This window comes from Podarcis melisellensis (assembly GCF_964234715.1).
Source record: "Podarcis melisellensis genome assembly, chromosome: 2".
Taxonomy (NCBI): domain Eukaryota; kingdom Metazoa; phylum Chordata; class Lepidosauria; order Squamata; family Lacertidae; genus Podarcis; species Podarcis melisellensis.
This window is the reverse complement of record NC_138529.1, coordinates 3,034,731-3,048,676: the sequence shown is the minus strand read 5'-3', so window position 1 is coordinate 3,048,676 and position 13,946 is coordinate 3,034,731. Positions and strand designations below refer to the sequence as shown.

The window sequence follows — 13,946 nt, the reverse complement described above, 5'->3', positions numbered from 1 at the left end:
CCCCTGCCAAATAAAATTTGATAAATCCCTCTGTCATTCCTTGTGACCCCCTCAATGCAGCTGATTTTGAGTATGCAGAAAAGGTAGCAAATAGATCATTCTTTATTTAACTTTCTCCTTTTTACTCCTTTTACTCCCTGGGACAGTTGCTTGTGAGGTTTTCTGCCTCAGACGCCCCAGGCCTTGGGTACTGGGCAGCTTCAGCTCTTGACTCTGGGAAGCTCTTTTGGTTGAACTCTCTGATTTAGAGGCCTGATCAGAGCAAATGACTGTGGTGTAGTTTGTGATGATAAAAGTGGCAGCTAATGTATGTGGGATTATAGGGGAACATATGAGCTGGCAAGGAGGATCGCAATTTATTTGGCTGGCTCCTTTCGAGAGAATGCCGGAGCCTTAAGTGAATTTCCATTCCTGGGTTTGGGGATTTGGCACAAGGACACTGGAGGATTGCAACAGCCCTTACTCAGGCTTTGCATAGTTGCTTTGTGGTATTGTGATGATGATGATGATTATTCCGTTTGTGTGTATAAGTGAATCCAGAAAAGAAATGGGACTTAGCAAAGCCAGGGATTGTTGAGATCCTGGGCCACAAAGACAGGAATCTCAGATAAACCAATGACACAGAGAGCATTTCCCTTTTCTGGATAGGACTTTGGCCAAACAAAACAAAAAACTCTTTTCTCCCAGCAGGAAGCCTCGCTCAAAGGCTTTTGTTGTGACCAAGTGGCTGATCACAGACAAACTGGGGAGTCTGATTTGGAGAGAATTATCTCTACACAGAATCCTTTGCCCTGTTCAGCTGTTTAGAGATGTTCTGTTTACCCCAACATTTGGGTCAGGGGCCATCGCTGAATTATTATGGAGCAGATGATACTTTCATGCAGAAGGTCCCAGACTCTGCCCCTATTGTCTCTAGCAAGAAGGATCAGGTAGCAGGTGCTGGGGGAAACCTCCCTGTCTGCACAATACCCTGGAGAGCAGCTGCCAGTCAGAGTAGGACAATACAGGGCTAGACAGACTGATGGCATAAAGCAGCTTCTTAAATTTCCAACAGGGCTGTAATCTGAGCTAGGGTTTCCCAGGGCTGGACTCTAGGTAGAGCCTGATCAGTTTTACCCTACCCTTCTTTCTTAAAACAATAAACATTTCAGTTGCCAAAGCTAAAGGTCACTCCACTGAAAGAGCCACTGTGAGATCTCTCTATTTTTAATTTTTTTTTGCAAGTCTTCTTTGCCCATAGTTGTTCCGACTGAACAACTGAAAGGAAAGAAGGCAGTTTGAAAGAAGGCTGGCTTGCGCTCATCGGAGGCTCACCTCTGGCCCTACTGGCTGGGATGTGGGACTGCTGGCCCTCTAGATGTTTGTTGGACTAAAGCTCGCATATTCCTGACCATTGGCCAGGCTGGCTGGGGCTGATGGGAGCTGGAGCCCAAGAACGCCTTCAGGGTCACAGACTCTTTCTCCTGGGCTGCTCTAAAGCCTGTGGAAGAAAAGAAATGTGTGTACATGGCGAAAAGGAAAGCAAAGGCTTCCTCGAAGCACAGCGAGTCTTTTCCAAACTACATTTTAAATTCCGCTGGAGGAGGGATCTTTTTTATATAGCATTAGTGCTGTTCTGATCCTTCTGCAAACAAAAGGGAAAAGACACATTCAGAACCTGGGAATTGGTGGGGGTGGAAATTGGGGGGGGGGCTGCTGTCTCTTCTCCCTTACTCCAAAGTGAGCCCAATTAAAATACTTTGGGCAGCATCTGTGAAAGGGGTTTGCCAGTCTGATCTTTTTATTATTCCATTGATATCCCATGTGAAGCTCATCCCACACAACCACTGACCCAGTGAAATTCATGTGGGAGTGGGGAGGCTTGAACCCCAGTCTCCCAGGTCAAAGTCTAACCCCTCCCACACTGATCTGTCCTAGGATTATCAGCCTTTGCCAGCCCAGCTACTTGAGATCCTTTGAAGATGAGGAGACCCAGATTCAAATCCTCACTCCATCATGAAGCTCCTTGGGTGACCTTGGGACTGCTGCACTCCCAGTCTGACCTGCCTCACAGGGCTGCTGTGATGATGAAATAGGGGAGGAGAGCCACGTATGCCTAGGTGAGGAAGCTTGATGTTGTTCCTTAGAGGAAAGGCAAGATGTAAGTACAATAAATATAATAATAATAATAATAATAATAATAATAATAATAATAATAATAATTTATTTATATCCTGCCCATTTGGCTGAGTTTCCCCAGCCACTCTGGGCGGCTTCCAATCAAGTGTTAAAAACAATACAGCATTAAATATTAAAAACTTCCCTAAACAGGGAAGTAAGTGGAAGTGCATTGTGTGTGTGGTCATATCACACGCTCAAGTTTGTGTGTCCACTGACCCAGTCCTCTTGAAATGTGTGTGTTTGTGTGTGCACATATTTCTATCTTGGCTCATGCTGTCCTGCGTAGCTGTCTGGGTGTGTCGATGGCTTACAGCCGTCTGTGTTCTGCAGCTCACTTTGCAAGGCCAGGATGATACCCAATTGCCCACAAGGCCCAGAGGATCTGGTTTCTAGTCATGCTCTGAGCTGGATTAGTTAATCACAAACACTGCAAATCCCCGTGCACTTTCCCACGGCCTGATCTTGGGGCTCATCCCAGCTCTGCTTCATAATCTGCAGCATCACTCCCTCTTTCCAGAAGCAAAGGTGGCGGGGGGGGGGGGGGGATGCACCATAAACCAGCCTGAGCTGCAGATGAAGCCTGACAGGAAGCAGAGATTCCCTGGGCAAGGGCAGGAGCTCAGCAGCAGAGCAGCAGCTTTGCAAGCTGAATGTCCCAGGCTCAATCTCCGGCATCTCCAGGTACGGCTCTGAGAGTCTTCCTGCCTGAAACGATGGAGAACAGCTGCCAGTCAGTGTAGACAATACTGAGCTAGGTGAACCAACTGTCTGATTTGGAATAAGGCAGTTTCCTATGTCCCCATGTTCAATCCAGAGTGGGGTATGTACAGGGATTTTACACTCTGGACTTCCTGGCCTTATGAAGGGGACATTTTAAATGGTGTTTTCCAGGGCCCTCTTACTCATTCTACTCAGGGGTCCCCCAGATCTCTGCTCCAAAGTCCTGCTCTGATACGGCCACTGGGAGCCTCAGGATGAAACAGTGGGACATCCCAATGCACACATCTGAGAAAGTCGTCTTTTTGAATGCATGAGGATTGGGCCATTGCTTCACCTAGAAATGCTCAGCTCGGCTCTGACCAGGGAACACACATACTCCACCAGTAAGCTGCAGCTCCTCCCTGGCCTCTCTTGTTATAAACCAGATCATCCGTAAGAACCATTTTTGCATGTAACCAAGCCCAGAGGGAGGACTGGCTCCCTCAGGCATACTGCAATCTCCCTCTGGTCCTAAGCCCCACCACTGTGCAGTTTTAGGGTAGCACGACCACTGTGGCTGCCCCGGCTGCAATACTGCAGAATGGAGTGTTTGTGGAGAAGGGCTCTGAATTTTAGCATCGCACAAGGTGCCACTGAAATCTGAGAGCCCAAAGTCTGCCACCAACTGCCCCTAGGGAAAAGGCAGATGAGCAATTTGCCGGAGCAGCTGCTGATCCTTCTGCTCATGCCCACGGCTTTCTAGCGCTCGGAGTGGGTGAGCAAGTGGCAGGAGGAGCAGGGACAGGAGTTACAGGATCCAAGCGGTCAGCAGCAGCAGGGGCCCCTTCCAAAGCGATGGGCTATGGCAGCTGCCTGGTGAGACTGACTCTGCAAGCGCCATTTGACCCTCTTGTCCATTAAGAAGAAAACTTACTCCTGCCTTCCAGGACTCCAGAGTTCTGGCTACTGAGTACAAAGGCCCTGGGATGAGTGACAGGCATGTAGCACTTGAGAGCTAAACTGTAATAGTTGTGAAAGTCTTTATGCCAGGAGGAGAGGACCTGTGGCCCTCCAGATGTTGCTGGTCTCCAAGTTCGGAAACAATTACCAGCTGCAATTAGACAGGTGCCTTGCATCAGGATGTTTAGGCATTTATTGAAGACTTTTTTAAAGAAAGCTTTTCATGACATGTGGCCCATTTATTTATGGGATATTGATTTTACACATATAGAAATAGTTTCCTTGTTTTTAGACTTCCTACAGATGGCTTTATTGTGTTTAGAGTTTGTTGGGGGGGGGGTTCTGACTTGGTTGTCAAACTTAATCTGTTCTGGGAGTCCGTTCGACTCCCGGAATGGTTCGAAAACCAAGGTGCGTCTTCTGATTGGCTGCAGGATTTTCCTGAACTCAATCAGAAGCCGTGGAAGCCACATTGGACATTCAGCTTCCAAAAAAGTTGACAAACCAGTCAACCACTAAAGGAGGTCTGCAATGAAATTTTGGAGGGGAAAAAAGCGCCAGAGTCGTGGAAGGAAGCCTATATTACACTTTTACTGAAAACTGAGTCTGAAAAGACGCAACTTAAGAACTACCGCCCCATATCCCTGCTTAATGTGGATTACAAAATTTTTGCAGATATTTTGGCTAAAAGACTAAAAAAAGTATTAGTGGAGGAGATACATAAAGATCAAGCTGGCTTTCTCCCGGGTAGACACTTGTCTGACAACACGAGGAATATAATTAACATTTTGGAGAAGCTGCAAGTGAATATTAACACTAAAGCAATTTTATTTTTTGTAGATGCGGAGAAAGCCTTTGATAATATTTCTTGGAGTTTTATGAAGAAGAATCTTCAGGGGATGGTGGTTGGTCAAGGGTTTGAAAATGGTATAGGTGCAATTTACTCAGAACAAAAGGCTAAACTAATAGTCAATAATGTGGTGACAGAGGAATTTAAGATAAAGGGACACGACAAGGCTGCCCTATTTCCCCATTGCTCTTTATTTCGGTTCTGGAGGTTTTGCTAAATATGGTCAGAAGGGATCATCTGATCAAAGGTATACAGGTCGGAGCCAAACAGTACAAATTGAAAGCTTTCGCAGATGACCTAGTATTGACATTACAGGAGCCAGAATCTAGTACTAAAAGGGTATTGGATCTGATTCAAGAATTTGGTCAAGTGGCAGGATTTAAGCTGAACAAGTTAAAAACAGCATCTAGCAGGGTGCAGATACCTCTTCTCTTTTTTATGCCCAGTGAGCAACATGTTATGGAAAGTGACATACAACGTCAGGCAGACAGGTCTAAGAGACACATGACCTATCAGATCTGCTGCCACAGCTGTGGAACTTCCTTCCCAGTGTGCCAGGATCTTACTCCTACTCTTTCAAATCAGCAAGTCAACTGATTGATTAATGGATCAATTGAAGGCTTTTTAATTGACAAAAATATCATAGCTGTTGAGGGATGAAAGCAGGCAACGTGCAAACTCACCCTCTGATGGGAACACTTCATCCATCCTTGCTGATCCATCATATCTAAAAAGGAAAGGGAGGGATTTATTTCTGCCAAGCCATGTTCTCTGCCTGCTTGCCTCACCCCACCCACCAACACTCCACCTTCTTTTTATCACAGCGGTTGGAAGACAGTTGAATGTCTCCTTAAGCACAGAGGGTGAGGAAAGCTTTGCTTCTGCAGATAAGGAACCAGGACCCTTTGGGACCTCTTCAAAATCTGCATGTGGACGCGCAAGATGGGGAGGCTGTGTGCCTGACAGACGGCGGACACAAGCAGATATCCAGGAGCTGTGTTTTTGAGGTCAATTAACCGAGTCTCTCTGCCGTTATCTTTGTTTCTGTATTTGTTTCATTTTTTTTTAGCAGGGGGGGTAGTCTTATCAGCTGATTCCTCCTCATGTTTACCTTACGAGCTTGGCGGAGAAGAGCTCTTTGTGGTTAAAGTAGAGCTGCACCACAGGCAAGCCTTGGCTGAAGAAGGAACATCTCAAGATGGCTACCTGGGAATGTGTGCTAAGCCCTCACAGAAACCTCTGTATTGCAGCTAGTGCATGTAAGGAAGCCAAGGGTCAAAAGTCAATTCCCTAAGGTTTTGGAAGGCTCAATACCACAGCATTTGAGAAGCTGTGACCTGAAGCAAGGATCGGGGGAGGGGACGAGACGGATCTGTGGGTCTCCCACATGTTGTACTCCAACTCCTATCAGCCCCAGCCAGTATGGCCCAATGGCTAGGGGTGCTGGGAGTTTTAGTTTAGCCACATCTAGAGGGCCACAGGTCCCCGCACCTGCTGTACTGGAGTAAAATATGTTCCAGAATCCTCTGGCACAGGGCCCTAACAATTTATCAGGCTATTTGTCCATTCAGCCCATCTTGCCTTTTCTGTCTTGCAGAGGCTCTCCACGAAGATCTTAAGCAGAGGTTGTTCACATCACCATCTACCTGAGACCCTTTTGAAAACACACACCTGAGAATAGCAGGGACTGAACCCGGGCTCTTTGGCAAGGACTGGAAAGTTTATGATCACTCATAGTGCTAAGATCCCTTTCCCAAGCAGACTACAGTGGTACCTCGGGTTACATACGCTTCAGGTTACAGACTCCGCTAACCCAGAAATATTACCTCGGGTTAAGTACTTTGCTTCAGGATGAGAACAGAAATTGGGCTCCGGCGGCGCAGCTGCAGCAGGAGGCCCCATTAGCTAAAGTGGCGCTTCAGGTTAAGAACAGTTTCAGGTTAAGAACAGACCTCCGGAACGAATTAAGTACTTAACCCAAGGTACCACTGTATACTGTAACCCATCAACGTCAGTGCCCTGGGAAGATGGAGGAGGTTAATCTGTCTCAAGCCAGAAGCGGGACTAAGGGATCATCCAGACTTCCTTTTGTGCCACATTTCTAGGTGCAGGTCCAGCCTTTAAAGCGCCATGTCCTGGCAGTCTCTCTCTCTCTCTCTCTCTCTCTCTCTCTCTCTCTCTCTCTCTCTCTGTGTGTGTGTGTTGTAGCGCTTTTCCCAGGAAAATGCACATTTTACTGCTGAATCTGGTTTTTCGCATATTACCGTTTGCTCTGATTCAGTAGTATATTTTGCTGGGACAAAAAATAAAACTGCTTGGACTCAGAGCCTGAAAAGCATGGCAGCAAAGGAAGTCTGGATGAACCCTCAGATGAGGTGTGCTCTGTTCAGCTTGGGGGACGCGGCTGCTGCTGCGTCCTGAGAACCTGCTTCAGAAGTGGTGCAGGGCAGAGACTCCATGCCGCTTCTGAGCTGGGCTGGAAAAGCACTGGAAAAGCAGCAGTGTGGATGAGCCCCCCCAGAAGCAGCTGGGACAGGAGGTGGAAAGGGAGGGAGAGAGGAAAGAAGGGGCTTCTTTCAGCCTAAGGAGATAAGAGGGGCATGGAAGGGAGAGAGTCCTTGCATCTTCCTGTCCCCTCCTCTAGTGTGCAAACCCATCTTCAGGTTGACCACTTCCAAGGAGTCTTCACAGTGGCATAGCTCAAAAATTTTAGACTGGGCAGAATGGTCTTACCCTGGTGGGTGGGTGCTCTTTAGCCGGTAATGTGTATTACTTCACTTCCTCCAATATGTGGGAAGTCAGTTCTGCTGCATTTGGGGCCCCTCCTGCTTGTTCTGCGACCCCAGACCTCTGTTGTTGGTGCCGGTTGAACCATTTTGTTGAAGAGACTGAGATTCAGGCTCCAGACCTTTGCATCCTTTCCTGTCCCTTCAAACATGGTGAAGCTTGGCAGAGGCGGAGCTTTATGCTCTGGCACCGGGGGTGGGGGCAGAGAGCAGGAGAAGGCGGAGCTGGCGCACATCCTGGGGGCGGGGCAGCCACGATGGCACCCTGCCAGGACCACGCTGTTGGAGGCGGTGCACTCCCCCCGCACTCCTCTTCCTCCGCCAGTGGGGCTTGTCTCTAACTAGCAGGGGCAGAGTAGAGGAGATGCTCTCCTGAACAGTCCTGGGGCAGAACATTGGCAAGCCAAGGCAGTGGCCAAGGCAGTATAAAGGCATGTCCCTAACCCCAACCCTTTCTAGTCCCACCATGGAGGATAAGGAGGGAAAGGTCAGCTGGATCTTGATGGCTCTGCTGTGTGCTTCTGTGTTGCTGGAAACTGCAGGAGGGGAGAGCGACTGTTGCTCTCAGGTCCTCCTTTGTGGCTTCCTGTAGGGATCTGGCTGGCCACTGTCAGAAACATATGCTGGACTAGATGGACCTTTGGCCTAATTCAGCAGGGCTCTTCTTGTCTTCTTATGCACCACTGGCTTCATGAGGCTGCCTCTGCTCCACCATGTGCTCCACTCCCACCAGTAACAGTGAACTTGCAGGCAATGCACAGAAAGGTCTTTGACAGCCTCTCTCCTCTGACCTGGTCAGCTTCAATGCCCTCAGCTCCTTTCCCAGCTCTCCGTCTCCCCAACTGCCTCTCTGTTCATGGGAGCTATCTTCTCCCACATCAGACCATTGGTCCATCTAGCTCCATAGTGACTGTGGAAGAAGATGACAGCAGGACAATCACATTGAGAAGTGAGGGAAGGAACCCCCTTTCACTTCCTCTATAGCATGTCATCCATGGACACCAATTGTTTCTGGGGCACTCCTTTTTTCTGATCAGCAAATAGGATTCAAAAGCCTTCCGAGATGCTGCCAGGTACTGTCCATGTGCTCTCAAGCATATCAGTGAAACCATAAGGACTAGAAACTTTCCTCATTTTAAAAAAATCCACCCACACCTTTGCATGAAAGCTGATGTGCCAGGAGGCTGGATTCTGTTGCTGCACCTTTGCTCCACTTGCACAGAATTGTGACACAAACTCAGCCCTGTGGTTTTAATGGTTTGACTTATTCAACCCTCAAATCTTAAGGAGGGGCAGAGGGGGCTGGCAAGTTTAGAAAGCTGCTGTTTTTACAAAGATACGAGAGGAGTTGTTTTGGCAAAAATGGAGGGAGTTGAGAGGTGCGGGATTCTGTTAATAATCCCCCCCCCCCAATAATCTAAGCACTGCACATATTCTTAAACCGGGAATAAATCTGACCTGGAGTGGAAGGATTTTTCTGGTTGGTTGTTCAGAGGTTACAAAGGAAGCACTGAGTCAGACACTTTGCAGACTGTCTACATTAAATCTTCAGTCTCTTCCTTTCCTCTGTCTTGGCTGCGAATTGTTCCACCAACAGTAACTGCCCCCATAAGAAATAAGGGAGGGGAAAAGAGATCTTTACTGAAGCCCAAATAAAATAATAATGGTAAAGTAAAACAAAACTGCCATGAGACTTCAGAAGGAAACGAACCCTGAGAAGGCCTCTCCCCCTTCCACTGCAATGCTTGGGAAAGAGGCAGAGCCACACAGAGCTGCTGTTACGAGATCAGTGGCTTCCACTTCCCATTTTCTAATTAAAGACTCTTCAGAGAACCAGGGGCGTTGCTAGGTGCTAAAAAAGGACCCAGGGGTGCAGGCCTGTGGCACAAATTTGCATCCATTTTGCATATGCTAATTTAAGGATGTCTCTGGGCAAAAGTAGAGGGCAGGTGGCCGAGGACTCCCAGCACTGCCTGCTCACTACTTTGCCCCATGGTCTGAGAGGGATGGCAAGAGGCAGCAGAGATGTGCCCAGGGCCCAGCTGTCCTGTAAGCAAATTTAAAGAGAGAGAGAAATTAAAATGGGAGAGAAAGGGGCAGGAGATCTCAAGCCAAGGATCCCGTGGGGTGGGATGGAGGGAGGAGACAGATTTGAGTCTGTTCACATTGAAAGCTCTATCAAACGCACAGCCCTTTCAAATCCACATGTTCCAAAATAACACAAGAACCAAAACACAGATACCCTTGGAAGTCCAAGTGGAGTAAGCCCACTTGAGCGCAGTGGGGCTTACTTCTGAGTAGACCAAGGGCTTTTCTGTTGGGATGACAGGGTGCCAGGCCTGCTACCTCTAGCAATTTCTAGGACATGATCTATGTTCCACTTCACTTGTGTTTTATTCATAGATCCTCTACAATTCTATATGCTTGTAGAACTTTATAATGGGCACAGCATACAACATCCTAAATAACTAAGGCATACCTTCCAACATTTCTCTGGTGAAAATAGGGACAGCCTCTTCTGCATCAGGAAGCTGCTCCCGTGCTTGATCTCGCCCCACACATAGATGTCATGCTCACATGCACACATAGACATCAGTCACCTTGAGTCAATGACAGGTTGTCCTTGCAGGATTGTTGTAAAGAAAAAAATGTCTGAGGGAAGGAACTGTGTATAACACCTTCCACAGATAAATAGAATAAAATAAAAATTTAGCCTTAAGCTGCCTTGAGTCCCTGTGAGGGGAAAAGGCAGGATATCGTAGCAGTAATGGAAACTGTGAGAAAGATCAGGGACACACGATAGAAGAAATCCTATTGAACTCAGTGGGATTAAGTTCTTAGTAAAAATGCTTAGAATTGCAGTGTAAGGCTGCCCAGTCTTTACCCAGTTACCTAGGAGTAAGCTCCATTGAATACTGTGGGACTTACTTCTGAGTAGACAGTGTAAGGCTCCATTTTCAATAAAGGAATAAATACTCATTAAAAACGGCTTGCTGCTGAAGCACTGCAGTTCATGGATTTAAAGTGTACTGGTGACCTTTTCCTTCAAAATTACAAGAAGGGCTTCGTATGCCAGATTTACCATTTCCTTCATTGGGTGCAGGGATTTTATTTTCAGGATAAACAGGACTCCCACTCACCCACACCACTTTTAATTGTTCTCTGAGATGGGGAGGGGAGGAAAAAGGAAAACCGGGACATTCTGGGATCAAATGATAAACCGGGACATCTTCTGTAATTTCAGGACTGTCCCTGGAAAATCAGGACACTTGGAGGGTATGCTAAGGTTGTGTTGTTGTTTGTAAAAAAGCAAGTTTCTAGACCTCATTGTGGCTGCAAGTATGGATTTCATAGGGAGAAGAGAAGTAGGAAGGTTTAAATGCTCTGCATAGCAGTTGTCTTCTGGAAAAAAACCCAGAACAAATGGTGCAAATTTGCATGACTTATGCAGGTTGCATCCTTCTGGGCATGTCATTTGAGTGGCTTTGGGTCACGTGTTTTAAATGCATGTATAGCTCTGCCTGTGCCCACCCAGATGATGTCAATGCTGGTACCATGGGGAGGATTAGCCTGAGCAGCATTTACTGAAACGTGATGGGCCATTGGAGTTCGTTGAGCCTTTTGCCTTGGAGGACAAGAAGATTCACTCCTCAATTAGAGTTTGATGGTTTCGGAAGTGGCACACTGCCCTCCAGTGGCCAGACAGCTGAACTGAACAAAACAACAACATGTAGCTCTCTTCCTCTGGGCTGGGCCAGACGTTTTGCTTCCTGGGAGGCAAAGGACAAGATGGTGCCCCCTCCCATTCCACATACAGAAGCCGAACAGGCACCGGAATGTTAGTTCCACATTGGTGTCAGTTTGGGAGAGTGAGGCAACCAGGGGCGCTTAGTCCTCCCAGGAGGAAAGGGCCAGGGAGGCCTTAGGAGAAAGAGTCCAGGGGATCCTGACCCTGCCCACCAGACCTGCTGCCTCACCAGGCCTCATGGCAGAGTGTCTCAAGAGACCTTCCATATCAACCCCAATTGTACGACATCACAGCAGGATCATGAGCCCTCTCCCTACAGTGTTGTGCAATGTCTTTCGACTTAACCTGCAGCAAATACATATTAAAATGAATGTGTCAAATCAAACAACAAACTACCAGTGTTCTAAATTTCAAACAGTCAGTTTTCCTGAAGTCCACCAGTGGACAATGCAAGGTACCTGACCTCCCTCAAGCCAATATGTTCCTGCATCCTGGGATGGAGAGGGGAAGGGACAATGTGGCAGCAAGGTTGTCGCAGTGGAAATGCTCCAGCAGGAGCTACATTGGATTGGCTCTGCTGATGTGTTGGCCCCATGACAATCTCAGAGTTCGCTGGGAAAGAAGGATTGACTGTTAAACCACTCTGGGAATCTGTGAGGGGAACATGGGTTTCTAATAACTCTGAGCACCCTTAACAAACTACAGTTCCCAGGATTCTTTAAGGGAAGCCATGACTGTTTAAAGTGGTGCAGTACTGCTTTAAATGCATAGTGCAGATGGGGCCCCTGTGTGGCCAATGTCTACTCTAGTCTTAAAAGTCACAATGATTGCTAAGTTTTCCAGTTGCTATTATGGGGCTAGCCTCAGCACCAAGTTTAGCTCACTGCACATTGCTTATGTCTTAACAGAAACCAGAAGAAGCTGCAAGAAACAGTGAAACAGAACGAGGACTAAATGAACTGTATATAAAATTATAATAATAAAATATGCTCATCTGCTTAATTTGAATGACTTTATCCATGGCATAGGAATCCAACTGTCATTGGCTGCCAGAGTCTAGATTAGTGCAGCAGAAATATTTTGTGGGGGGAAATGATTGATCTATCTGTTTTGTGTTTTGTCCTTAGAGCATCAGCCTTCTGACTCATCTGAATTTTGTACACCTCCTCAAATGTGGGAATTGCTAGCACTTTTTGTGAATCATTAGAGTAGGTGGGTGGATCATGCTCTTTGATTTGCTCCAAGGCACTCTGCCTGCCTTCTCTGAGTTCCCCAAGTGCACTCCTGGAAAGAATGGTGAAAGCACCCAGAGCGGCGGAAGTGCTGAACACTCACAGCCACCGCTGACAGATTTAAATTGGTTATTAGCAGCAATGTTGCTGTTGATGCTGTCAGTGCTGCTGCTGATTCTGCTGGTGATGCTGATGCCACTGCTGCCTGCCAGATATCGCAAGGAGTTGGCAGGTTAGCAAAAAAAAAAAAAAAGTATTGGAGGGGGGAGTTTGGGCTTGCAGGCTGTCAGTTCACCACCTCTGCTCTAATGCACAAACTCTTAGGCAACTGAAAGAGGGAGCTGTCCTTAAAATATAAAAAAGATGAAGCTCACAACTCTGCAGCTTCAGGATTATGGAAAGAAAACAGAAAGCCAATGTGTGTGCATGGCTTTTGCTACTCATATGGAAACAAGCAGGCTGCAGGGAGCAGACCAGAGATAGCCAATAGTCCTTCAGATGTTTAACCACAGCACCCACAGCTTGCATGGCCAATAACAGAGGTGTAGCATGGGGGGGGGGCAAGGAGGCCATGGCCCCAGGTGCACATTTTTGAGAGGGCATAATCAGGCACCTCCATGACAGCCATGGACCCCTAGCAGCTGAGGTGTGGCAGCAGGCAGGTTGGTCTCGTGCTCAGGTGAATGGAGGCGGCAGCAGAGGAGCCTGTTGGAAGGTGGACTCCATTCACTCTCTCCAGGCACTTCCTCCTAGTGCATGCACCCACTGCAGCTGCCCAGCTTCTCCATTCTAGAACTAACTGATGTCTTCTTCTTCTCCTCCAAATTTGTATAACGTTCTTCATCCCAAAACCACATGCCAATTCACAGCATAAAATCTTAATTGTTGTAAGGATAAAAAGGAGAAAGGCTCCCACAAGCCAGTCAAGCTATTGGCTACAATCCTGAAATTCTCAAGACACAGTGAACCATCACTGAGATTTGAAATATTTGTGTTCTCACAGTTCCCACTCCTTCCAAAATTCTGCTTAATTGCTTGAGCAGCACAACTGGTTACTAACCAATTTAACGTAGCTCACATCCTGCCAGATGTTGTGCCTGCTAGGTGCTTTCCCCAGCAGCCAGAACAAACACCAAGAAGCTGATCCAGTCCCAGAGCCACCATTCATGACTAGTGGGGTGCATTTGCCTTGAATAGTCACCGGCTGCTTGCACTGCTGGAATGACGGGTTTCTACAAAAGTAGGTTGAAGGTAGGTCCACATTACTGTTACTATACAATCTGTTTTATATTTTGAATATTAAACTAAGAAAAGGGCACATGGTTCTCTCCCTCTTACCTTCACAATAACCTTTTGAGGTAGGTTAGGCTGAGAGACAGTGATTGGTCCAAAGCCTTCATGGTTACAAGAAGATTTGAACCCCAATCTCCGTGGTCCTACTCCAATGCACTCAGCACTAAAGATAAGGTAAAGGTAAAGGACCCCTGGATGGTTAAGTCCAGTCAAAGGCT

At 47.2% G+C, this 13,946-nt stretch overlaps 1 long non-coding RNA gene across 2 annotated transcripts; it reads left to right on the top strand.

Moving 5' to 3' along the window:
- The first annotated feature begins 2,621 nt into the window (after nucleotides 1-2,621).
- On the top strand, nucleotides 2,622-12,205 carry LOC309362592. Of its 2 annotated transcripts, XR_014165016.1 has the most exons (3): nucleotides 2,622-2,841; nucleotides 5,494-5,676; nucleotides 12,112-12,205. It is a non-coding gene; the product is annotated as an uncharacterized lncRNA (long non-coding RNA). The 2 variants fall into 2 exon arrangements; XR_014165017.1 differs by lacking the exon at nucleotides 2,622-2,841 and having other exon boundaries at nucleotides 5,079-5,676.
- The last annotated feature ends 1,741 nt before the right edge of the window (nucleotides 12,206-13,946 follow it).